Source organism: Pantherophis guttatus, chromosome 5 (assembly GCF_059756535.1).
Source record: "Pantherophis guttatus breed Tessera chromosome 5, ASM5975653v1, whole genome shotgun sequence".
In the NCBI taxonomy this organism is placed as follows: Eukaryota; Metazoa; Chordata; class Lepidosauria; order Squamata; family Colubridae; genus Pantherophis; species Pantherophis guttatus.
In genome coordinates, this window is record NC_142067.1 from 119,513,086 (window position 1) to 119,540,043 (window position 26,958).

A 26,958-nucleotide genomic window follows, 5' to 3' on the forward strand; every position below is an offset into this window, starting at 1 on the left:
GGTCACAGGGAGTCACGAGAAAGTTGCTCCCCTTGTTTGCTTGTTTTCTTGTTGTGTTGGCGTGCTGTTGTTCAAAGGTGCTGATGCCACAACTTAGCTACTTTGAAACATCCCTCTGAAGCAGAAATTCCGGCTGGAGAGAGCTGCTGAGCATTTAAAGCCAGAGCAAGCAAGGCACTTCGAGGTGTCCGACCCCATTGTGCGTGAAGGGTTAATGGGCTTTGCGTACCAGGGCCGCCAGAATCAACACAACAATGGTGTCTTTGGGGTAACATCGTGAGAAGAATTCAGCAAGGGGGGGGTTGGAGAAGAGAAGGGTAGAAGGGATGGAAGGTTTCTGAGGTAATAATGCAAACAACAACAACAACAACAAAGCTGATTTATGGCTATCTACAGTGTTTACACTGAGTCAGGATTTCAGTCTGATCTTCAAACGGCTAAAATCGAGTCATTAAAATAAGAGGTTGGATTTTAATGAGAAGATATACAGGGTGCAGAATGTAATTAGACAGTAACCTCGGAGGATTTACAGTACTTAGATGCAGTTTGAAAGGATGGAAACATTTCAGGAAAAAAAAAACAGAAAAACAAATACAAAGCCCTCAACTCAACATTTTCCTCCACCTACATCTGTGAGGTGGTTGGAAATATCGGCTCAGAACCAACCAAACCAAACAAACAAAGAAATAAAGACCATCCTTTCTCTTTATCAACATATTCTTAGGATATGTAATAGTTTGCCTTTTAATCTTCTTCGCACACACTCGCTCTTGTCCTGAAATGGCTCAAAGCTTTCCTTTGTTTCCTTTTGAGATTATAAAAAAAGAAAAGAAAAGAAAAATAAGAACAAAGAAAGGTATGGATTGCTGGAGAAGAGAACTTTGTGGTTCTTCTCTTCTCTTCTCTTCTCTTCTCTTCTCTTCTCTTCTCTTCTCTTCTCTTCTCTTCTCTTCTCTTCCCTTTCCTTCCCTTTCCTCTTCCTTCCCTTTCCTCTTCCTTCCCTTCTCTTTTCCCTTTTCCCTTCTCTTCTCTTCTTCCCTCTTTTCTCTTCTTTTCTCCCTTCCTTTCCCTTCTGTCTTCCTTCCCTTCTGTCTTCCTTCCCTTCTCTTTTCCCCTTCCCCTTCCCCTTTCCCTTCCCTTCCCTTCCCCTCTCCTCTCCTCTCCTCTCCTCTCTTCTTCCTTCTCTTCTTTTCCCTTCCCTCTTCCTTCCCTTCTCTTTTCCCTTTTTCCTTTTCTTCTCTTCTTCCTTCTCTTCTCTTCTTTTCTCCCTTCCTTTCCTTCTGTCTTCCTTCCCTTCTCTTTTCCCCTTTCCCTTCCCTTCCCTTCCCTTCTCCTCTCCTCTCCTCTCTTCTCTTTTCTTCTCCTCTCCTCTCCTCTCTTCTTCCTTCTCTTCTTTTCCCTTCCCTCTTCCTTCCCTTCTCTTTTCCCTTCTCCTCTCTTCTTCCTTCTCTTCTCTTCTCTTCTCTTCTCTTCTCTTCTCTTCCTTTCCCTTCTGTCTTCCTTCCCTTCTCTTTTCCCCTTTCCTTTCCCTTCCCTTCCCTTCCCTTCCCTTCTCCTCTCCTCTCCTTTTCTTTCCTCTTCTCCCTTCCCTTCCCTTATCTTCCCTTTGCTTCCCTTTGCTTCTCTTCTGTTCCCCCTCCCCTTCCTTTCCCTTCTCTTCCCTTCTTCACTTGCTAACCTAGGAACTTCTAAAGGGGGGGGGGGGAACTGACTGCCAATGTTGGGTTGATTTTGTCACTAAAAATCTCTCTTGTCTGTTTAAACACCATGATTCACTTTATACTTATCTAGGAGGCTTCCTGTTATCCTCTGGGCATTTACTCAAAAGTAAGAACAGTCTTTGGCCCAGGACAGGGAATTCTGGGAAGCAAAATAGCTGGGTTTGATTCAGACAATGAAATGCAGTTGCTGGCCCTCATATTTTGCTTAGGAACTCTGCCATCCTCTTTCATTTAATTACACAGAGTCACCCTCATAACCCCAAGCCTCATTTCTTCTCCCAAAAGACCTCTTTTTCTTTCTTGTCAACTTCCTAAACCTTGTAGCCCCCTTCTGCCACCCCTTTCCTTTCTGCCCTTACAGAAGGATTTTGCATATCGATGTTTACCAGACCTTTTTAATTCTTGTGGAGGGTCTGGTTGCAAGGAATAAAAGCACTGAACAAATGTTTTAATACATTTTTAATGGCCATCGCCCATTCACCATTTTCTTGCTATTGTCCTGCCCTGCTATTATGTCAAAAGACCTTTTTAAAAAAGTTTTTACCAATATCTATTGTGCCCACCCTCTTAAAATGCAGAGGAATTGTCCTGCATCAAAGGATGCTCTCCTTTCTGTTCGAGCTGAGGGTTTGGGGAGGTGGTCGTTCAGGGAAAGCATTGTTTATATTCCACTGACAACCTTGTTCCTGTTAAATAATGTTCGTGTATTATTGAGAGAATGTCCCTTGTTACAATGCTGATAATTTCCTGCCCAGATCTCTTCATTTTGAGAGGTTTCCTCGGCTGAGTTGCAGGCAGGTGCTGCCACCTGCAGTGGCTCTTCTGCTCTTCACAAAGTCGGACGAAGATGAGAGTAGATTTTTTGGAGATGTGCTAAATATTCGGATATCTTAAGGTTCGTTTCCGATGCAAATTCTAAGAACTGAACGTTATGGGGAGAAGAAACTCAGTGTTCAACATGCCTAGTCTTTTATTGCAATAGTAATAGCCCTTAGACTTATATACCGCTTCACAGTTCTTTACAGCCCTTCCTAAGCAGCTTACTGTGATGTCTCCTGTGGACAATGGTTCCTCCACTGCTTCTTCAAAGGCCTCAAGGGAGAATGAGAACATTCCTGGCACATCCGGTATTACTGACCGTGAACTGCTGGCAGAACATGCCTCAGCTGGGAAGAGCTCGCAGGCCAATGAGGAAGAGGGGGAGGAGCTACCTACCTTGGTAGATGCTTGAGCATGTAGGACAGAAAGGTGAAGATCTGCCAGATTGATGGGAAAAAGGCCCTCTTGAAGAGCTGCACCGGGAGGGGCTACTTAGCACAGCAGGCAGAGGGAGGCGTTGCTGGAAGCAACGTGTCTGTCATGGCCAGATGGTTGTTTATGTTTCCAGGACTCTTCAGCTTGTGGATTTAGTTAAGTTGCAGAGAGTTTTTGTGTTCATGTCAGGACAGATGGACTAATTGGCCATTGCCTGGAAGCTTAAGTCTGGGGCTTGTTCGTGGCTGGCTTCACTGGAAATGACTCCCTGAAACTAAACCAGTTCTGGTTTCCCCATGCAAATGCTTGCCCAGTTAAACCATCCTTTCTCCTTCTCCTCACCCCTGGTTGATCACATTGTCCAATTATAAGGCGGTCTTTTGTTATGAGAACGGTCCCTTGTTTTCTCAAGCATCTGCAGCAGTGACCTTGCTGGCTCCGTGCTCTCACAATCTCTGCATATACTTTCCACATTCCATCTCCTTCCCCCAAGTTCGTTGCCAAGTTGAAAAGTGTTAGGTTTGAAAGAAGCAAAGCGATTCAATCCTGACATTGGATTTTACCGACCTCAGAAGGATGGAAGGCTGAGTCAACCTCGGTTCTATAGGCAGTCCTTGACTTGCAACCATTTGTTTAGCAATAGAATGGAATGGAATGGAATGGAATGGAATGGAATGGGATAGGATAGAATAGAATAGAATAGAATAGAATAGAATAGAATAGAATAGAATAGAATAGAATAGAATAGAATAGAATAGAATAGAATAGAATAGAATAGAATAGAATAGAATAGAATAGAATAGAATTCTTTATTGGCCAAGTGTGATTGGATACATAAGGAATTTGTCTTTGATGCATAGGCTCTCAGTGTACATCAAAAGACAAGATACATTCGTCAAGAATCATAAGGTACAACACTTAATGATAGTCATAGGGTACAAATAAGCAATCAAATCATACTAGGAAACAATCAATATCAATATAAATTGTAAGGATACAAGCAACAAAGTTACAGTCATAAGTGGGAGGAGATGGGTGATAGGAATGATGAGAAGACTAATAGTAATAGTAATGCAGACTTAGTAACTAGTTTGACAGTTTTGAGGGAATTATTTGTTAGCAGAGTGATGGCGTTTGGGAAAAAAACTGTTCTTGTGTCAAGTTGTCTTGGTGTGCAGTGCTCTATAGTGTCATTGTGAGGGTAGGAGTTGAAACAATTTATGTCCAGGATGGGAGGGGGTCTCTAAATATTTTTACAGCCCTCTTTTTGACTCTTTCTATCATCTATCTATATTTATCTATATCTACTGTATATCTATATCTATATCTATCTATATCTATCTATCTATATCTTTATATCTATCTCTCTGTCTCTGTATTTTTTTCTCTATCTCTATCATCTCTACATCTTTCTCTTTCTCTCTCTGTCTCTGTCTCTATCTATCTCTATCTCTATATCATTCTATATAGATAAATTTTTAAGGTTGCACAGGGAAAAAATGAGTTTCTTCCTGTATTTAAGATGATAACACTGGAGTTCAATTTTGGCTTACCAAATTAGACTTGAGAAATTCACATAATGAAATGTTAGCAGTGACTGCTTAGGGGCCAGCCTTCCTCAGCTGACAGGATTTCCGGCAAAAAAAAAAAAAAAGAATTGCTCTGAAATGCCATGATAAACAGCACCAGATCCAAACAACCCATCCAATCCAAGAACAAACCAGCTGTTTATTTCACCATGCAGCCGGTCCATCAAGAGACTGCCATGGAGCTGCCATGGTGCAATGGTGCCCAAGCATATTGATTGGTTGGATTTCAGCTGCCATGGTGCCCGAGCATATTGATTGGTTGGATTTCAGCTGCCATGGTGCCCGAGCATATTGATTGGTCGGATTTCAGCTGCCATGGTGCCCGAGCATATTGATTGGTCGGATTTCAGCTGCCATGGTGCCTGAGCATATTGATTGGTCGGATTTCAGCTGCCATGGTGCCCGAGCATATTGATTGGTCAGATTTCAGCTGCCATGGTGCCCGAGCATATTGATTGGTCGGATTTCAGCTGCCATGGTGCCCGAGCATATTGATTGGTTGGATTTCAGCTGCCATGGTGCCCGAGCATATTGATTGGTTGGATTTCAGCTGCCATGGTGCCCGAGCATATTGATTGGTCGGATTTCAGCTGCCATGGTTCCCGAGCATATTGATTGGTTGGATTTCAGCTGCCATGGTTCCCGAGCATATTGATAAGTCAGTTTTCTCTACTTCTTCTCACTAATACAACCTTCTTGAGAGGGTGCCTTCTCTGAACCGAAAGGCAGTTTACTCCTCTGTAAACAAGGCCTCCGATCAGCTAACCGAGAGGCCGAAAGAAGCATCTGTAACACATTCAGAAAGAGGAATAGAATCGCAAAGAAGGAATTCTCCGATGTCAGTTCTACATAGCACTCTGGGTAGCCATAAACAGCTACTGCACTTGAAGATTCAGATTTATTTTCCACAAGTAGGACATTATTTCAAGCTTGGCCTTCAAGGGCTCTTTCTGTCGGCATCTAAAACGTTTCCTCAAACAATGCAGCATATGTTGAGAAGATCATCGCTCTTATAGAGCAACTCATATCAAACGGCGCGCCACACTTCGTGTTCTTTCAACTTAATAAGCCTAAAACTATGGCGAGAAACGAGGAAATTAGGCCGGGAATTATGCATGAGGCATATTGAAAGCAAAATATGGTTCCCTGTCAGAAAGTTGGAGTTAAAAAAAAAAAAAAAGGAAGACGTTCAGAAATGCCAAATGATGTTAATGTTCAAAATAAAACAGCTGCTTTGGTTGGTCCACATGAGACCTGGTATATGAGCTTCCCACTCTTTCCTCCTGCTCTTTCTTCATCTTTCTTATGTTTTTCCAGACCAAAATCCAAAGACTTATCCAAACCATTTTTGGACTAGTAAGAGTATTTATAACCTATCATTTCCTCAATGGGTGAGGACTACAGTTCCCAGAATTCCTGCTGAGTTGTTCTGCCCCAGCTATGGACCTCAAAGAATGCAGCACACACAAAGTCCGTTCAAACCTTAGTTTACTAAATAAACCAGTTTTTTTTACAACAATGGCTGTTAATTAACTGTATTAACAGCCGCCAAGAATTCAAAGAATAATACTGAAAGCTTACTGTAGTTGGCAGAATGGCCAGAAGCAATTTGCAGGAAGCTGATAAGATAAGCAAGACAAGACAGGAAGGTATCTGAACGAAGTTGTTCTCTGCAAATTGCTTCAGTCAGCGTTCCTCCTTAAATAGGCTAAGGGAGTGGCCAATTAGTCCCAAGCCTTACTCTCAAGGAGACCTCCTCCTGAGGAGTCACTCCTGTCTTTTGGCAGCTCTGCGTGCCCGTGCATCAAGAAGAGGCTCCTCCTCTTCGTCCTCTTTACTTAAGGGAGGTTCTGGAGGTTCTGAAGGACTTGGCTGAATCCCCGCCTCTGGCACCACACCTTCTCCAGCCTCCTCATTGTCTGACTCGAGTGTGAACTGCGCAGGCTGCTGTCACAGCACCATACCAGCCTCCTCGCTGTCGGAATCAGCTACTAGCTGCACAAGCTGCTGACGGGCCACAACATGAGTGTAGCCTACCATTATGCTTTGAATAATTTTGGGAATTGTTTTCCTGGCATTTCTGGAGAGTACAGGATTGAAAAAGATATCATATTGCACATAGGGATGCCCAGAAATGGACCTATTCCCCACATAAATGTAGTTCTCAACTTACGACCAGTCATTTAATGACTGTTTGAAGTTATGACAGTGCTGAAAAGTTATGACAATCCTCACCTTACGACTGGTGCACCGCCCCAATGATTGCAGTTTGAATGCTTGGCACATTTATGACTAATTACAATGTCCTGCAGTCATGTGATCACAATTTGCAAAGGTTTTTTTTTGTTTGTTTGTTTGTTTCTGGGGAGAAAAAAACACTTATTCAGAAGAATGGGTTAAAGGTACGATCATACGATTTGCTTCATGACTGTGGATTTGCTTAACAACCATTGTAAAAATGATCATGAGACCCGTGCGACTCAACTCACAACAACAATGATTTATGGCCAAAATTCTGTTCCCATCTGTAGTCGTAAGTTGAGTACTACCTGTATGTATAAAAACCATGGGTGAAAAAGTTCATCGCTCACAATGCCTTATGCAAAGGAGTCTTGGTTCTCTACCACATCAATGGTAGCGTTTGTCCCCACATTAAGGACTTAGAATTGAAAGATACATTATTATATGCTAGTTTTATAAATGATTCTATAACTACAAGTAGGGAAAAATTTAAAAAAAAAATAAAAAAAGAAGGGAAGGGAAGGGAAGGAGATGGAAAGGGAAGGGAAGAGAGAAGGGAAAGGAAAAGAAAAGGGAAGGGAAGGAGACAGGAAGGGAAGTAAAGGGAAGGGAAGAGAAAGGGGAAGGGAAGGAGACGGGAAGGGAAGGGAAAAGAGAAGGGAAGAGAGAAGGGAAGGGAAGGGAAGGGACAGGACAAAGAGAGGAGAGGACAGTTACTATTATGCTATTACTTATTCTATTCTTTGTGCTAACAAAAGCTAGTGATGCTGTCCCTACTTTAGCTAAGCAAAACCAACATGTGCTAAACAAATTTTAATACTTTTATTGATTTCACTTATTCAGGAAGAAGTCCTATTTTTCCCCCTATGATCTGTTTCCCCAGAATAAGCAACAATTAACGGATCCAAATACTGAGCATAATCTTTCTTCAAATTAATTCCACTTTTATCCTTGACATACCTTTATCTTTAAAAAAAAACAAAAAACCCTGTTATTGTTCAACAGAGAATTTTCTCTTTAGAAGCTGTTCTCATTATTCCATTCCACAGACTTTTAAATTTACAAATATTTATTATTTGTTTTATCAAAAAATTATCTGAAGCTTGTGAATATAACATGAATAACAATGGAAAATCATTTAAGTATACAAGGAAAATATTTTAGAAGGCAAAATACTTCGGAGCAAACAATGTCTTTAAGTTCCTTCAGGCCATATATGTGTTATTCAACAACAATGTTATTCAGAATATGGAAAAAATCTTGTTGAAAGCGTAGTGTTCTTCATTTTACTTACCAACAATAGCGCTGCAACAATGATAGAGCAATGACAAAATTAATTTCTATTGCCAGAAAGTCTTCAAAGCACCCTTCAGTTGCTCTGGGCAACTGAATATCAAAGTATTATGTTTTCACTGAGAATGTGAACAATTTTCCTGAATCATTGTCTATCAAATACTTTTGTGGCATCGTCTCTAAGTAGAAGTTCAAGTTCTAAATGCTTTAGATACATTCAAATTCATTTGCTGGTAGAAAGAAGAATGTTAACCATGCTAAAAAAAAAAAAAAAAAAGAAAAAGCCAATTCATATGTTTAACAAAGTACAACTCTGTCCTCTCGTGGCACGAAGCTGTTTCTACAAGCACTGAGCAAAAGATTCAAATAACACCAAAAAAAGATGCAGTAGAAGAGGAGGGGGAGGAGGAGGGGGAGGAGGAAGAGGAGGAGGAGGAAGAGAAGGAGGAGGAGGAGGAGGAGGAGGAGGAGGAGGAGGAGGGGAGGAAGAAGGGAAGAAAAGAAAAGAAAAGAAAAGAAAGAAGGAAGGAAGGAAGGAAGGAAGGAAGGAAGGAAGGAAGGAAGGAAGGAAGGAAGGAAGGAAGGAAGGAAGATGATAGACAGACAGACAGACAGACAGATGATATTGATTGATTTCTGGATATAATTTTGCACAGACCTAAAGAGTCTCTGTACAGTTGCCAAGAACTTACCTTGACTTGATAATAGTTGTTCTCTTTTCATTAAAAATATTTTTGTGCTCCCTCTTCATTAGAAGACTATCCCAAGGCTTTATAAAACCCATAAAAACCTTCTAAAATAAGCAAACATCAGTATAAAAATAAATGAAATAGAAATGCAGGATAAATGCAGTTTATGAGGCCCTGGGGGTACTTCTGCAAAGAATTTGTGCCATAATTAAAATGGTTTTGCCAAAGGCGGAAGATTAAAAGTTTGCTGAGTCTACTTGGCGAGATTATATTTTCATCCAGGATCCAAGCTGATTGTCAGATATCTTTTGCAAGGTAGCTGCTGCAGAAGGTAAGTTTGCAACTGTAGGCCAGATACCAAAGGCAGTTGTGTATTGAAAGGGTTTGTGCTACTTGGTTTCAATTCATAAACTTTGGGCATTAAGAATTATTTGCTTTTGCAAAATCGGAAACAGTGAACAGTAACAGTAATTCTTTCTAGCCAGGGATGACGTGTCTACTATAAAATGAAGTCTCCCCAGGACAGTAATATTCTGCCCTGCTCACTACCTGGATTACCCATATAACGTTATGTTTATTATGAAGTTCTCTGGATAAAAGCTCTCCAAAGTGTATCTAATAAAACTCCATATCAGTGAAAGGCCTTAATATTCCGTGTTTGCCACTGGTAATTCCAGCCAGTTTGTTTTAAGGCTCCGTTTGGGTAAAACAATCACAAAAAGGCTCTGGGTTGTGATAAAACTTAACTGTTGGCATTTTGGAGAATGTCTTTCCTTGTTTCCCTGCTCTTCTCAGCACAGGGAAAGCAACTTTATCCAATTCTCTTTCTGCTTCAAGCTAGCGGTAGCGGTAGAAGACCTCTTGTTTTATGATCGAGAGAGCAGTTAATGTAAAGAGGTGGGAGGCAGGGGTGAAATGCTACCGGTTCGCACCGGTTCGGGTGAACCGATAGTGATAAAAACTACCAGTTCGGGCAAACTGGTAGTTAAAAAAGCTACCTGTTTGGGTGAACTAGTAGTTAAAAAAAGCTACCGGTTCATCTGAACTGGTATTTCTGACGATAAGCTGTGCCACGCGGTTTATTTTCGCTAGAAAGAAGGAAATCCTGCTTTCTAGTGAAGCTATATCACATGGCACATCTGTTCCCCTCCTCGCTGTTCTACTTACCTTCCCAAGCCTCCTTTTTCTGCACGAAGCACACATTTGGTGTGCATCATGCATGCGTGTGTAGCATGTTTTTGGCATGCACTGTGCATGTGCACACATAGTGTGATTTTGGTACACAGTATGCATGCGTGGGCAGCAAACTGGTGGCAATCTGCGGAGGATTTCACCACTGGTTGAAGGGCATGGTTTTGACAACCGAAGCATGAAGTTGTATATGCAGATACACATCTGAGAACCTATAGAACTGTCCTTCAGGAGGTGAAGAGGTAGACAATTCTTAGAAATGAGTCAATCTCTGTTTTGAGTGTACTACTAGCTATAAAACCAGGGCAAGTAGCAGTTGATATCTGGGAAGGTAGTAGTTGCTATCTGGGGTAGCTTTTAAATCAACCTTGGCAACTTTAAGACTTGTATATTTCTACTCCAGCATTCTTCAGCCAGAGAGAGTTGAAGTCCACAAGTCTTAAAGTTGTTGGACACTCTGTTTTAAAGTCTTTCAGAGAGACACCCCCCCCCCCCGGCTGATAATAGGATATGAGACTCTGGGAATGATATTGGTCTCTAGGAAGCAGTTGGTTTGATTTCTGCTGTATCAGTCCCCCTATTGTCCAGTGACTTCCTTGTTTGAGCTTTAGGACACTGTCATTGGCGCTGGAAAATCCAAGACTGATGTTTATGGAGTCAGGGATGATATCATGGTGACTATCATTGATAGATAGGGATAACCAGGGGTGGGATTCAAAAATTTTAGCAAGGGGTTCTCTGCCCAGTTGCTAGGTGGGTGTGGCCATGGTGGGCGTGGCCTAGTCAGTCTCCTACACCATGGGGGAGTTTTGCCCTTCCCAGGCTCCAGAGGCTTTCCTTGAGCCTCCGGGAGGGCAAAAATGGCCACCCCAGGCTCCAGAGCCCATTTCCAGCCTCCCTGAACTTCTGGTAGGTCTGTTTTTTGCCCTCTCCAAGCTCTGTGAGCACCCTGCACTTACCTGCATCCAAAACGGGCCTCGTGGGGACTCCTGAGAGGGGCGGGGTGGGGTGGGAGGAGCCAGCCAAGAGTGTGATTTGGGAGTTCTCCGAACTGCACAGAATCTTAGCTAGAGATTCTCCTGAACCCCTGCGAACCTCCAGCAGCCCACCCCTGTGGATAACTAACATAGTGACCATGAACTCCTAGGAAGGCAAAAGGGAAGGGAACTTACTTTGGTAGGGAACTTACTTTCCTTACCAATTCGCAAATGTGAGCGCACACGCATGCACACTCACTTTGCTCACATGTACCCCATCCATGCATGTGCCCGGCCTCAAAAACGTGCTTAAATAGGATGGCATAGGGTGGGCTGGATGGGCGGGCCCACTTGCAATTTCCACTACCGGTTCAGGCGAACTGGTTCGAACCGGCTGAAGACCATCTCTGATCTGGATCCATTTCAAATAGTTTCAAGCCAAGACACGGTATAGAGACATAATGGCATTGGGATGGTGCCACCATTCTGCTTATTCTTAAACTCTGGTTCTCCTTAACCTCTCACCAACTCTTAGTACCATCAGGATATTCTTTGGATGAGCTGTGGGGATTAGGAGTGGAGACATTATCTTATAGTTCTCTTTCTTTCTCCATTCCAGATGGTTGGTAGGAGGGAGAATGTCGAACCTGAAGTCCTTGATTCCAGGTGTGCCACAGAGCTCAATGCTCTTGCCACTCCTGCTTCATATCTTCATGAAGCCGAGGTGGCACAGTGGTTAGGGTGCAGTACTGCAGCTACTTCGGCTGACTGCTAGTTCAGCAGATCAGCGGGTCAAATCTCACCGGCTCAAGGTTGACTCAGCCTTTCATCCTTCCTAGGTGGGTAAAATGAGGGCCAGATTGTTAGAGGGCAATATGCTATTTAGTATACTGTCTTTGGTGTAAGCCGCCCAGAGTCCTCGGAGAGTGGGCGGCATAGAAATATGACTAATAAAATAAATAATAATAAAATGAAGCTAGAGAGTGACATCGTCCATCAACATGAAATCAGGTATCGGCAGTGTGGAAATAATTACTTTGTCTTTGAGTCTTGGTCACTAAGTGAACGTATCTTAATTTTCAGTTACTTGGATGGCTCACTCAAGTGAAGCTAGGGAAATCTGGGTGGGGAACAGCTGAGATTCAACCCGACAAGAAATAGTGATTATGAATTCACGATGCCTCTGGTGCCAGGGATTTTTCCATCCTTACTTCTGAGAGAATATACAGGCAGTGTTCAACATATGATTGTGTAACAACTGTTTGAAGTTAGGATGACTTCAGAAAAGTGAAGTATAAGCCGTACTCGCACTCAGGGGTGTTATTCACTTATCTTCACTACTTGTTCACAAATGTGAGCATGCACAGGACCTTCCTTGCATGCACAGAGCATCAAAAATGGACGTGATGATGTCCGGCTGGGTGGGCGGAGCCTCCTGCCACCGCTACCGGTTCGCCGTAACCGGATAAAACCAGATGAATACCACCACTACTCATAATTAAGACTGTTGTACCATCCCATAGTCACATGATCACAATTTGGGCTTTGGTCAAAATAGGCTTGCATTTACAACCAATTGCAGTGTCCTGTGGTTTAAGTGATTGTGATTTGCAAACTTGGTTGCTGATTTCCAGCAAAAAAACCTCCCATTGGGAAGCTGGATTGGCTGAACGACCACCATAAAATTGTCATAAAATCGAGCGTGACTCAACTTATGAAGGAAATTCCTGTCCTAATGGTAATTGTAAGTCAAACACTAAAGCTAAGCACTCGGGACTCTTCCTCAATTCATAGCTCTTGCTAGATCTGTGTCTATGGAGATTCTCAGTCATCCAAGCTATGGTGTCCCAAAGTCCATCTGCCTTTTGAAAAAGCATCTTTGGGTCTTTTGGAATAACAGAAATGGAAAGGACCTTGGAGGTCTTCTAGTCCAACCCCCTGCTTAGGCAGGAAACCCTACACCACTTCAGACAAATGGTTATCCAACATCTTCTTAAAAACTTCCAGTGTTGGAGCATTTGCAATTTCTGGAGGCAAGTTGTTCCACTGATTAATTGTTCTAACTGTCAGGAAATTTCTCCTTAGTTCTAAGTTGCTTCTCTCCTTGATGAGTTTCCATCCATTGCTTCTTGTCCTGCCCTCAGGTCCTTTGGAGAATAGCTTGACTCCCTCTTCTTTGTGGCATCCCCTGAGATATTGGAAGACTGTTATCATGTCTCTCCTAGTCCTTCTTTTCATTAAACTAGACATATCCAGTTTGCTTGGTTGGTACCTGCTGGGCTCAGAAAAGCCTCTGTACAGATGTACCTGGTATACTGATTGTTTTTTTTTTCTGGACTGGGAATCTCAGGTGAAAATGGGAAGAGAGATTTGAGCATTGGATTAATAGAATTCATTTCTTCTTCCCCAGAGAGTGAACACGCTTGGATGGTTTCATAGAGGAACAATAGAAATGGTTGATTTTTCTCCAATGCTGTATTGAAGAAATAATCTTGCTGAGTCCATAGAAGAGGAATGGAGCAATCTTGCATTTTTCTAGCAGCAAAATTTTCTGACCCTTTCACTTTCACTGTCTGAAAGAAAACTAATACCCCAACATTAAGTTTTAAGGTATTTGTTCCTCCCATACAGGGGTGAAATTCAGCAGGTTCTGATAGGTTCTTGAGAACCAGTAGCGGAAATTTTGAGTAGTTTGGAGAACTGGCAAATATCACCTCTGGCTGGCCCCAGAGAGGGATGGGAATGAAGATTTTGCAATATCCTTCCCCCAGGAGTGGGGAGGGAATGGAGATTTTGCAATATCCTTCCCCTGGAGTGGGGTGGGAATGGAGGTTTTGCAGTATCCTTTCCCTGCCACGCCCACCAAGCCACGCCCACCAAGCCACAGCACGCCCACCAAGCCACGCCCACAGAACCAGTAGTAAAAAATTTTGAATTCCACCACTGCTCCCATAGAATATGCATTTCAAGTGCATTTTTCCAAGTGCAAGGCACACATACCTTGCTCAATTTATACATTATTGTATACACTTTGGACATAATTTGTGTGTGTGCGTGCATGCATGTGTGAATGAGAAAGTTGCAACGTGCATTCCTGCATTCTCGTCTGCCTAGAATTCCAAATTCCATGTACAAATTAGGTTAGTTCATTTTTTAAAAAAAGAAGACTTGAGTAATTTCCTTCCCCATCCTTAGACTGAAATGGGTAGGGGTTTATTTATGCATTTGCCATAGTTCAGAAGCCGTCCTCACAGGTATTCATAGCACACAGAGGGAAAGTAAATAGCAATGTGAAAAAAAAGGTTATCTGAAGACAGAGAGTTCCCTATAGGTATAAAGTTCATTTTTTTAATGAACCTCAGGATCTCAGTTGACTAATTATAATTAAGATACAACTTCTGCCTGGGATGGCAGAATAATAATGTTTTGTCCAGGTAGTATTTCATAGAGAAGTGCTAAGAAATAACAGCCCTGGAAAATAACTTGAAAGATTTCAAAGGTTAAGACATTCCCAGGGACATTAGCTAAGCAGGGAATTACGGTAATAAAGAAAAAAAAAAAAGCAGCAGACACAGTAAGAGAAAATGAATATTTTTGGCTTGACCTCTGCTAAGTAGAATAGTGAATCTCTGGGCAAAGTCAGATAAGAGAAGCATAATTTTCATGATGAAACTGAAGTGGCATGTCTGGTAGATGTCATGATATTTGTGGAGGCCTCGGATGTAGTGTAGAAATATCCAGAAATGATTGCTTAATGCATTGTAAGCCGCCCTGAGTCTCTGGAGAAGGGCGGCATATAAATCAAATTTAAAATAAAATAAAATAAAATAAAATAAAATAAAATAAAATAAAATAAAATAAAATAATAAAATAAAATAAAATAAAATAAAATAAAATAAAATAAAATAAAATAAAATAAAATAAAATAAAATAGCAAAATCTGATATTCAGTCTGGCAATAAGTGGAAAACATTAATAAGGTGACTGGAGAGGCATCCCATTAGTCACATTTAATTTTAATTTAAGGCAAACAGTTTTTGGTCAGATGTACTGTATTTTTCCGACTATAAGATGCACCTAGATTTTGGGGAGGAAAACAAGAAAAAAAAAATCTGCCTCTGCCTCCCAGCAATTTGCCTCCTTGCAGCAAACAGCAAACAGCCTGGTCAGCTTCAGCACAGCCTGATTTAGCACGAGCAGCTGATTGGCAGTTGGATCGGCCTCCTGGAATACTGCCTATCAGCTGTTCCAGACTGTGGGGATTGCCACCGCCCATCACTGCCATCGCCGCCCATCGCCGCTGCCACATATCGCCACCTCAGTGTGCCCCATTTTCGGCCTCCACACATCCCATTTTCAGCCCGTTCCAGGACGTGGGGATCGCCACCACTGCCTATCCCTGCTGCCTGGAACAGACCAAAAATGAGGCAAGCAGAGGCCAAAAATGGAACATGTGGAGGCCAAAAATCGGGCACATAGAGGCGGCAATAGGCAGCAGCAGTGATGAGTAGTGATGGCAGTGATGGGCGATCCCATCTGGAATAGCTGATAGGCAGTATTCCGGGAGGGAGATTCAACTACCAATCAGCTGCTGGTGCTAAATCAGTCTGTGCTGAAGCTGAGAAGGCTTTTAGCTGTTTGCTGCAAGGAGGCAAATTGCTGGGAGGCAGAGGCCAAAGGGTGGGGGCCGGCGGGTGGGCGGGGCTTTCGGCAATATTCACTCTATAAGATGCACAGACATTTCCACTCAGTTTGGGGGGGAGGGGAGTGAATCTTATACACCAAAAAATACAGTATCTGCATTAACAGAGGGATAGAAACAAGACCACTTTACAAAGCCTTAGTAAGATCACACTTGGGAGACTGCATCTAATTTTGGTCGTCACAATACAAAAAAGAAAGAAAAAAAAAAGAAAAGATTTTGAGACTCTGGAAAGAGTGCAGAGAAGAGGAATAAAGATGATCAGGGGACTGGAGCCTAAAACATATGAAAAATGATTGCAGGAATTGGGTTTGTCTAGTCTAGTGAAAACAAGGTCTAGGGGAGACATGATAGCAGTGTTAAAATATCTAAGGGCCTGCCACAAAGAAGAAGGAATCAAGCTATTTTTCAAAGCCCCAAAAGGGAAGACAAGAAGCAATGGATAGAAATGAATCAAAGAGAGAAGCAACCTAAAACTACGGAGAAATTTCCTGACAGTGAGAACAATTAATCAGTGGAACTGCTTGCCTCCAGAAGTTGTGCTGCCTCATTGTTGGAGGCTTATAGGAAGAGGCTGGACAGCCGGTTGTTTGAAATGGTATAAGGCCTTCTGCCCAAGCAGAGGGTTGGGCTAGAAGATCTCTAAGGTCCCTTCCAACTCTGTTATTCTATGTAATTTGTTAGTCCATGAAGAGTAAACTCATCTAAATGAAATGAAACTTACAGTAGCTTTCCTTTGGTTGAATAGAAGACAAAGAATTGGAGAAGAGAATGAAGTATCAAGATCTCAAAACTGAAGTTGAAAGATTAGAACATGATGTTACAGATGAAAATACCTAACCTGATATCTGTAAATATGTGTGCTTGTTTATATGTCATTGTGTGATGTCATTGTGTCACTTACCATTGGTTAGTACTTACCATTAGCCCCGCCTTCTCTGTATATAAGTTCTTGCTCCTCCCAGATTAGTGTCTGTCTAATTGTGTTCCTGAGGAAGAAAAGAAATAAATATTACTATTACAAGAAAGCCTACAGTCTCTTATATATGGGCCTAACCAGGATAACCAAACTAGCAACAAATTGGTAGCAAGAGGATGGTTTGGTAGGCCCAACCGAACATAAAGATGCAAGACTCACATAACGACAAAAGAAGACCTGCCACCAGATACATAACGAAAAGAATGGCAGCTCAACTAACTCCTGACAAATATACACCACTTGAAAATATTAAGAAACAAACGCAATTACAAGAAAATGAACTGCTAACACCAAACAAAGAAGATGAGGTAAAAAGAAAAATACTAGAATTAATAGAAACAACTACAGCTGAATCAAATCTGCTTGTGAAAATCCGCAGCATAATAAACGACCACGGAACAGCAGCAGATAACGAAAATAACAAACAAGAAAACTGCAAGGTAAGAAATTCAACCCCTGACTTCAAAAATGACACCAAAGATGGCGACAGCTTCCCGCCTTTTTCATGGCAGCCATCTTACCCACCTAATACCTCTAAAATGCCTGACCAATTACTAAAAGAATTCCAAACCTCAAACTACGAAATAAAAAACAAAACCTACCAAGAAGATGATTACCCGAGTCCAAAAACAAATAAAAAACAATTATTTAAACAAAACAAAGCTCAACCTACTGAAGTAGAAATAGACAATGCTATACAGGTGCTAACTGCAGCACTCGGGACTAAACTAACAATACCAAACAAACAACCAGAAAATGAAATAGAAAATTCTAAACTACCATCTACCAAAGGCCAAAAAGAAATAGACTGTCTAAAGAAAGGCCTAGCCACCCGAAGAAAGACAAGCTGGCAATCATACTTACCTACTGAAGAGCAGCTCCCTGAACAACCCGGCTCCATTGGCAATGGCGGCCCGCCTCAAGCTCCACTTACTGACGACCTCAGAGAAGACTCCCCGATGAGCAGAGCAGCACCCCAGGCATTCTTCAGTCACCAGAGGCCCTCCGGAAACAAAGCAGAGCAACAGAAGGCCGTCTGGGACTTCACCCCAGGAGCTGCAGACACAGGAACCTCCCTCATCGACTGCTGGAGAAAAATGAGGACTGAGCATGCCCAGAACGAGCCTGCAAAGAAAGAAGAAGGAAACATAAATACAAGTCAGCGCAACATAGAGATAAGTAAATACAGACATACATCTACCATACCCAGGCCTTATTGTGAGTATGCTAAGGTCTTAAATCATGGACAGCTACTAAACATGAATAACACCTCACTACACTCAGGGACAATACCTCCAGACTTTATAAAATTGAAATTAGATGGAAGCAACTTAATGGAATGGGATCAGTGTTTACAGATTGTATATATGAAAGAAAATGTTTTATTTTTTATTGATAACCCACCAAATAAGCCTTGGACCTATGAAATAGACTGCCTCCACCACAAAGCATACTATATGTTAATTGTTTCTATTTCCCCAAGTATACTCCCCAGTATAGAGCATAATTTAACTGTATTTGAAGTATATCAAAAATTATTCAGACTGTTCTATAGCAAAAATGTAGCCACTACCACAAAAATCTCTAGGGAATTCTATTCTGCCAAACTAAAACATGATACATCCATGAGTGAGCATATCTTGAATTTAAACGCTGTAAGAGCAGACCTTATTCAAAGGGGAGAAACCATTTCTGACAACACCATGAAAAGCATTATAATTAACTCACTAGATCACAGCTGGGATAACTACATTACACTAATAGATAACCTAAGTATAGAGCAAATTACTTTAGAAAACCTTACCAATAAGCTTATTACTGAAGATAGACTTAGAAGAGAGCGATATACACAACAAAGAGAAGGTAGAAATCAAAGAAGGACTGATTTCAGGGCCAGAGACAGATACCCACATGAATGTCTCACATGTGGATCTGAAAGACATCAGAGTAGAGACTGTCCCAAGAATATAGGATACAGTGACTCATATAAACACAAGGATAGAAGAATACACTTTTTAGACAGAACCTCCCCAGATTACAGGTATAAGAGAAGAGAATCACCACACTCTAGAGAAAGACAAACATACAGAAATAACCCTAGAGAAAATAAGAAAGGATCACTATATGGAATAAGAAATAATAACACTTTGATATCTGATTCACTCAACACCTGGCTCATAGATTCAGGAGCCACATGCCATACAACTCATAATAGAGAAATATTAAGTAACTTCACTGAAAAGAAATATTATATTAAAGTAGCAAACCAAAATAGAGTCCTAGTGAGAGGAATAGGAGACACGCATATAAAAGGTATAGGAAAAATAGAGGGGGTACTATTTGTGCCCGAAATTCCAAATAACATATTGGCAACCCTAAAGTTAAGCTTAGACAATGCAATAGAAACCACTTTCAGAGGTGGAAAGGTATTCATGACTAAGAACAACAGAAACATAGGTAAACTATTTACAAATGATGGACTAACATACCTACTGCCACAAGATAACGAACTAGTCTATGCAAACTATCAATTAAGAAACAAAAAACCAAATTCAGATAGCCATGATGAAAATAATGATAAGAATGCATCAAACACTGATACTAATATGTCTGAAAATTTAAACAATGGAAAACCTATTCACGATAATTGTAGTCACTTACTCCACAGAAAGCTAGGACACGCGAGCTTTCCAGTCATACGAAAAATGTTAGAGTGTTCCGAAGATTTAAAAATAAAGAACTGTAAAAATTACTTAGAATGCTCTGTATGCAATTCTTCCAAAATTAAAAACAAGCCAAAACCCAAAAAAGCCACCCGCACCACACAATCAACCTTTCAACTAATTCATATGGATGTAGTAGGCCCATTAAAACCTTCAATTAAATACAAAAAAAGATACTTCCTGACCATAGTCGATGACTATAGTAGATTTGGTTTTGTATACACCCTTAACCACAAAAGTGAGGTTTTCAAAAAATTTAAGGAGTTCTTTAAAATGGTAGAAACACAATACAATACCAAAATCAAACAAATAATGACTGACAGGGGGTCGGAATTCCTATCCAACGAATTTTCAATTTGGCTAAAATCACAAGGAATATTGCACTTTAAATCTTGTCCATTTTCCCCATTCCAAAATGGAGTCTCTGAAAGGAAGAATGGTTTGCTACAAACCATGGTTAAATGTGTGTTAGATGATGCTGGTTTAAACCAGTCATTCTGGGCTGAAGCCCTTAATTATTCCAATTACACTATAAATCGCTTATGGTCCAGTACAATCAATAAGACCCCATACGAACTCATGTATGGAAGGAAACCAAAAATTGGGCATTTACACGTATTTGGTGTATCTGCTGATGTATATGTGCCCTCACAGTTAAGACGCAAAGGAGAGAAAGTATCCAAAAGACTGATATTTATGGGGTACGAATCAGGAACCAAGGGATATCGCTTCATTGATAAAAATAATCACTTCATTGTATCCAGATCTGCCGTGTTTCATGAACACATGAACTGGTCAAAATTACATCTCAATGAAATTTACCCAGAATCAAAAAATATTACACACACGCACGCAAAACATCACACATCAGATACGAACCCCAAATCCACATCTACTAACAGAATCAAATGCCCAGTAATAGTTAATGATGAATGGAAAAAAGGACACCCCACTTTGAAAGTAGATCAATTAACCGAAAAAGAAGCTAAGTATATGCATAGCGATGAACATCCCCAGAATAGGCCCATTAGATCCAATAGGGGCATAATTCCTAAAAGATTAGATGATTACGTACTGTCTATCCAAGCTAAACACCTGACTCCTAACACATATGATGACATACTTAAGCTACCCCTAGAAGAAAAAAGTAAGTGGGAGGAAGCAATGAAAAAAGAGATGGACAGTTTGAGAGAACTAAATGTATATACACCAACAGACCTGCCCACTGAGAAATCCCCTATTGGCACTAGGTGGATCTATAAAATCAAGGAGCTAGAGGATGGTAAATTCCTATACAAAGCCAGGTTGGTGGCTCAAGGCTTTGCCCAAAGATTTCCGGATGACTATGAAGACACTTATTCCCCAACCGTTAGATCAGAAAGCGTGAAAACAGCACTAGTGTTAGCTTCTATCTTAAATCTGGAAGTATATCAATTTGACGTGCAGACAGCCTATCTGCACGCTGATCTAGATAAAGAAATTTATGTGAAAGCACCCCCAGGAAAGGATACAAAAAAGGGAGAAATTTGGCTATTAAACAAGAGCCTTTATGGACTAAAACAGTCCGGTAAGCGGTGGTATGAGTGCTTATCAAAGATACTTAAAAATATGGGTTTTGTAGCTACTTCATCTGATTTTTGTTTTTTCACAAAAAAAAATAATGATTCTATTGAATATGTTTTGATTTATGTTGATGATATATTGTATTTTGGACACGACAAAATTAAATGTGATAATTTCGCTGAACAACTAGGCAAAAATTTCAACTTAAAAATATTAGGAAAGGTAAATAAGTATCTAGGAGTCCAAATTGACAAAACAGATAAGGGGTTCAAATTATCTCAGAAAGACAAGATTATGGAACTCATACAAAAATGTAATTTAATTAATTCAAAAATTTGTGATACTCCTATGTCAACTGATTTTTATAGGAATGTGTATAATGAGTACGAACCATTCAAGGATAACACGTTATATCGATCAATTATTGGGTCCTTATTATACATATCTAATTGGACCAGGCCTGATATCACCCTTGCTGTAAATTTGTTGTCAAGACATGTAAGCAATCCTAACTCATACCACTGGGAAGGAATTAAGAGGATTCTAAAATATCTAAAGTCTAGCATTGATATGTGCTTATTCTTAGAACCATTCATTTCTGAAAAACCAACTTTGACCTGCTACGCTGATGCTGATTGGGCTACTGATTCAAAAACCAGAAAAAGTACTTCTGGATATGTTTTTCTTATAAATGGCTGTGCGGTGCACTGGTACACAGGCAAACAGAATTTAATTGCCACTTCCACAGCGGAAGCCGAATATGTTTGTTTATCCAAAGCGGTCAACAATCTAACTTGGTTCGATGACTTGTTAACCAATGTGTGGGATGAACCTGTTTATCCAATTATTATCAATGAGGACAATAAGGCAGCAATTGATATATCAGCTTCCGAAGCAATAGGTCAACGATCTCGACATATCGATATAAAATATAAACATGTAAGACAACTGTCAAGTATAGGATTTATTAAAGCTATCCATTGCAATACTAGTGAACAAATTGCTGATATCCTCACTAAGCCATTGCCAACCAAACAACATATGTATTTGACTTCCAAACTTGATGTGCATATATAATCTTAATAACCCACCATTAGTTAGGTATTTTAGAGGGGGATTTGTTACAGATGAAAATACCTAACCTGATATCTGTAAATATGTGTGCTTGTTTATATGTCATTGTGTGATGTCATTGTGTCACTTACCATTGGTTAGTACTTACCATTAGCCCCGCCTTCTCTGTATATAAGTTCTTGCTCCTCCCAGATTAGTGTCTGTCTAATTGTGTTCCTGAGGAAGAAAAGAAATAAATATTACTATTACAAGAAAGCCTACAGTCTCTTATATATGGGCCTAACCAGGATAACCAAACTAGCAACACATGAATTGACCATGATGTCCCAACTGGTGAGCGCCATACTAAAAGAAAATGAAGGACGGCACTTACAAAATCTGCATATTGACCCAATTTTCAGTTGGAACATGAATGGAAGTTGAAAGCAAAGAAGGAACAAAAGCTAAGGATGGAGGAGGTGTGACAAGGTGATATTTCTTAAAGAAAGTATACTGGACAAAGGTATAAAAACAAACAACCTTCTACAATAAGACATATTACAGAACAGTACACATAACTATCAAGCCTATTAAATAGTTTAAAAATACCTACAATTGCCAGACACAACACACATACAAACCCAAACACAATTTCATCAGTACTGTCAATTCAGGGAGAACAATTTTGCCTTTTTTAGTAACAAAACCAACAGAGATTCTCAGTCATCCATATCATGGTTGTCCCAAAGATGCTTTTTCAACTGGACTTCCTTTGTTTTTCCTTGAAGATGTTTCATTTCTCATCCAAGAAGTTTCTTCAGTTCTCCCTCCATCCCTCCCTCCCAGTGGTGGGATTCAAATAATTTAACAACCGGTTCTCTGCCCTAATGGCTGGCTGGGTAGGCACAGCCAGGGGATGTGACAGGCAGGACTCGGGCTCCTGAACCCCCCCTGGGAGCAAAAATAGGCTTCAGGGGGATGTGCCAACCTCTTGTGCCCCGTTTTGGGCCTAGTAGGTCTCCCTGCAGCCTCCTGGGAGTGAAAATGGGCCACGGGGGAGGGGCGCATCCCCCCACACCCCATTTTGGTTCTAGGAGGCCTTCCTGCACTTAACTGGGAGCCAAAATGGGGCGTGTGGGGACTCCTGGAGGGGGCAGGGAGGGGAGGGGAGGGACCAGTCAGCAATTTAACTACCAGTTCACCCAAAGTGGCCTGAACTGGCTAAATACCACCACTGCTCGATCCCTTCCTTCCTTCCTTCCTTCCTTCCTTCCTTCCTTCCTTCCTTCCTTCCTTCCTTCCTTCTTTTCTCTTTGGATTTATTTCAAACTGTTGCAACTCTTTGGATTTACCTCAAAGCTTTTTTTTTTTTTAATAATTTTTATTAAACATTTTTCAAAAAACAAAAAAGCTCCACATTTCAAGTGTTACCTGAATAAATGTAGGGGTTCATCAAATACGAGGTGACGGGATGGTGGACAGCTCTGAGAAAGTATTTAGACCAGGAGTGAAATGCTCCCGGTTCGGACCGGATCACCTGATCCAGTAGCGATGGAGGTGGGAGGTTCGGAGAACTGGTAGCAAAAATCCCTGCCCCCCATTGCCCAGCTGAGCCGCACAATCATCAGAGGCTTTTCTTTTAGTTTTAAAAGCATTTTTTCTACAACCTCTTTGGCCAAAAAAACGCTTTTAAAAGTAAAAAAAAAAAAGCCTCTGATGATCGTGTGGCTCAGCTGGGATCATCAGAGGCTTTTAAAAGCATTTTTTCTACAACCTCTTCAGCCAAAGAGGTTATAGAAAAAATGTTTTTAAAAAGAAAAAAAAAGCCTCTGCCGATCAGGCAAGTCAGCTGGGATCGTCAGAGGCTTTAAAAGCATTTTTTTTACAACTTCTTCAGCCGAAGAGGTTGTAGAAAAAATGGTTTTAAAGTAAAAAAAAAAAAAAGTTGGCCACGCCCATTCAGCCATATTACCCCCCCCACACCAAGCCACGCCCACAGAACCAGTAGTAACAAATTTTACATTTCACCACTGATTTAGACTCTCTTTGATTTAGCAAGGAAAAAATGTTGTTTGTTCCTGTTTAGAGCCTTGGATCCAACATACAGTATATGAAATTGATACCAACATGCAGAAGTTAAGTTTCCTGGCTTTGGAACAAAATTAACCCATTTATAATAACGATTCGCATACCTGTTCATTCGTTTGAATTTTATGGTGAATTAACTTGAGACATTTGATGGGAGGACAATGGGTCTCCTCTAAAGTTTTCTTTTCCAAAAGGGGAAATGCTGTGGGAAGGAACAACCATCCCAAATTTAGGGATAATAATTATCTGATTTTGAATTTTTACCTTTCCCCAAGTACCTACTTTCTTATTCAAGTTATAATATATTACAGTCTATATCAGTGCCTTCCTTAACCATTTCATTAAAATAACTAATTTAGAATAAAAATTTTATGGTTCATCTTCCAGCTGTAAAGAACCACATGTTGAAGAAATATCAAGGTATTTCTAGAATCTCTAGATTTATATACCACTATTCTTTTTTTTCAAAAGTAAGCTTTGCATTGCAGAATTTAGTATAACATAAAGAAGTATTTGACATTTAGACTTTGGAGACCAATTCAAGTTGAAACTTTCTCATCCAAAATTAGATGTAAATACCAGTGGTGGGATTCAATTTTTTTACTACTGGTTCTGTGGGCGTGGCTTGATGGGCATGGCATGGCTTGGTGGGCGTGGCTTGGTGGGTGTGGCAGAGGAAGGATACTGTAAAATCTCCATTGCTACCCACTCCAGGGGAAGGTTACTGCAAAATCCCCGTTTCTTCCTGCTCAGCTGGGATTTGGGAGGCAGAGAATAGATGGGGGTGGGGCCAGGCAGAGGTGGTGTTTATCGGTTCTCCGAACAACTCAAAATTTCCACTACCAGTTCTCCAGAACTGGTCAGAACCTGCTGAACACCACCTCTGATAAATACACATTATGGATTGTGGAATGGAATGGAATGGAATAGAATGGAATGGAATGGAAGAGAAGAGAAGAGAAGAGAAGAGAAGAGAAGAGAAGAGAAGAGAAGAGAAGAGAAGAGAAGAGAAGAGAAGGGAATGCAATACAATACAATACAATACAATACAATACAATACAATACAATACAATACAATACAATACAATACAATACAATACAATAGGAAAGAATGGAACGGAACGGAACGGAACAGAACAGAACAGAACAGAACAGAACAGAATACAGAACAGCAGGAAAGAATGGAATGGAATGGAATAGAATGGAATGGAATGGAATGGAGTAGAATAGAATAATTATTAAGTCATTTCATCATATGAAATATACAAAACTTCTATTCTATTCCATTATGGATTGCAGATGACCTTACTCCTAAGACTGTACTCATTATGCCTCTTTTCTTAAAAGTACTATTCATATCTGCATTATAACTCAAGTTTGTGTCTGCTTTTCTTCACCAAAGAAAAACCAATCAGAAGATCTTGGTGGACGAATGCAAGCTGAACTATTGAAGGACAATCATTGCTCAGTCTGAAATATTGTCTTTGCACTTGTATTTATCAGAAATAATGTGTGGCCTATATTGGGCCATGACGTGCTTAGGAAATGAAGCCTGCTGGAAATCATCAAATCAAAATTAGTCGAGACATGCAGTGTTGGCACTTCTCAGAAGAAAACATGCATGAGAGAGGCGCATTGGGAATAATAGAAAGAGTTTCCCATCAGACGATCCCCTGAAAACGATGGTTGGGATTAATATTTTGGCTTTTGTTCCTTGGGGAGCTCATTCAAATTTAAAAACACTGCACATCTATTATTAATTTTCATGTAAACAGGAACTTAGTTAATGAGCATTTTGCATACAAGTAGAATAAGGGGATTTATTGGTTTGATATTAAAATTTAAATCCAATATAATCTCACACAAAGATAAGGAGAGAGTAGAAAAATTGGGAAAAAGACAAATTAAGTTCAGTTTCTGGCTAACTAAATAAACTGAAGTGCTGTAGGAATTGGCCTATAGAAGTCTAGGGAAGAATATTAAAAAAATTGTGAAGCTGTAACCACCATCCTGATTTTGTGACCTCCCCAACACCTTGGTTACTTCTTGGCATTAACACAAAACAACTACACTCTTCAGTAAATGGTAGAATACCATTTGATGTATAACCAGCATGTCTTCCTTCCTTCCTTCCTTCCTTCCTTCCTTCCTTCCTTCCTTCCTTCCTTCCTTCCTTCCTTCCTTCCTTCCTTCCTTCCTTCCTTCCTTTTTCAATTTCTTTGTACTGTATCCAAGTATGAATATACTCTTCCTTTTCTTTCAGCTTCCACTTGTGTCGTGTTACAATGTTTTATCCATCCACCAGATGGCACTAAAAGGTTGTCTAAACAGTTTTCTTCTCCTTGCTATAATAATGTATAATGTGACCATTATAATATTAACCTAGGTACTTTTTATTCACAAAATACTACATAGTTGGAGGCATAATTGTTCAAAATATACAGATAGGTCCCTCTAATTGGTCCAAATAAATTTAATCCAAATAACTGTACAAGTTGGAACATCATCTGAGGAAACTCATGATCTCTCCCTTCCTCCCTTCCTCCATCTATCATTTTCTGTTAATCTGTCTGTCTGTCTGTCTGTCTGTCTGTCTGTCTGTCTGTCTGTATTTATTTATCTATTATCTATCTGTCATCTATCTATCTCTCTGTCCATCTATCATTGTCTGTCTATCTATCTATCTATCTATCTATCTATCTATCTATCTATCATCTATCTATCTATCTATCTATCTATCTATCTATCTATCTATCATCTATCTATCTATCTATCTATTTATCTAATCTATCTATCTATCCGTCTGTCTGTCTGTCTGTCCATCTACCTGTCATCTATCTATCTATCTATCTATCTATCTATCTATCTATCTATCTTCTATCTATCTATCTATCT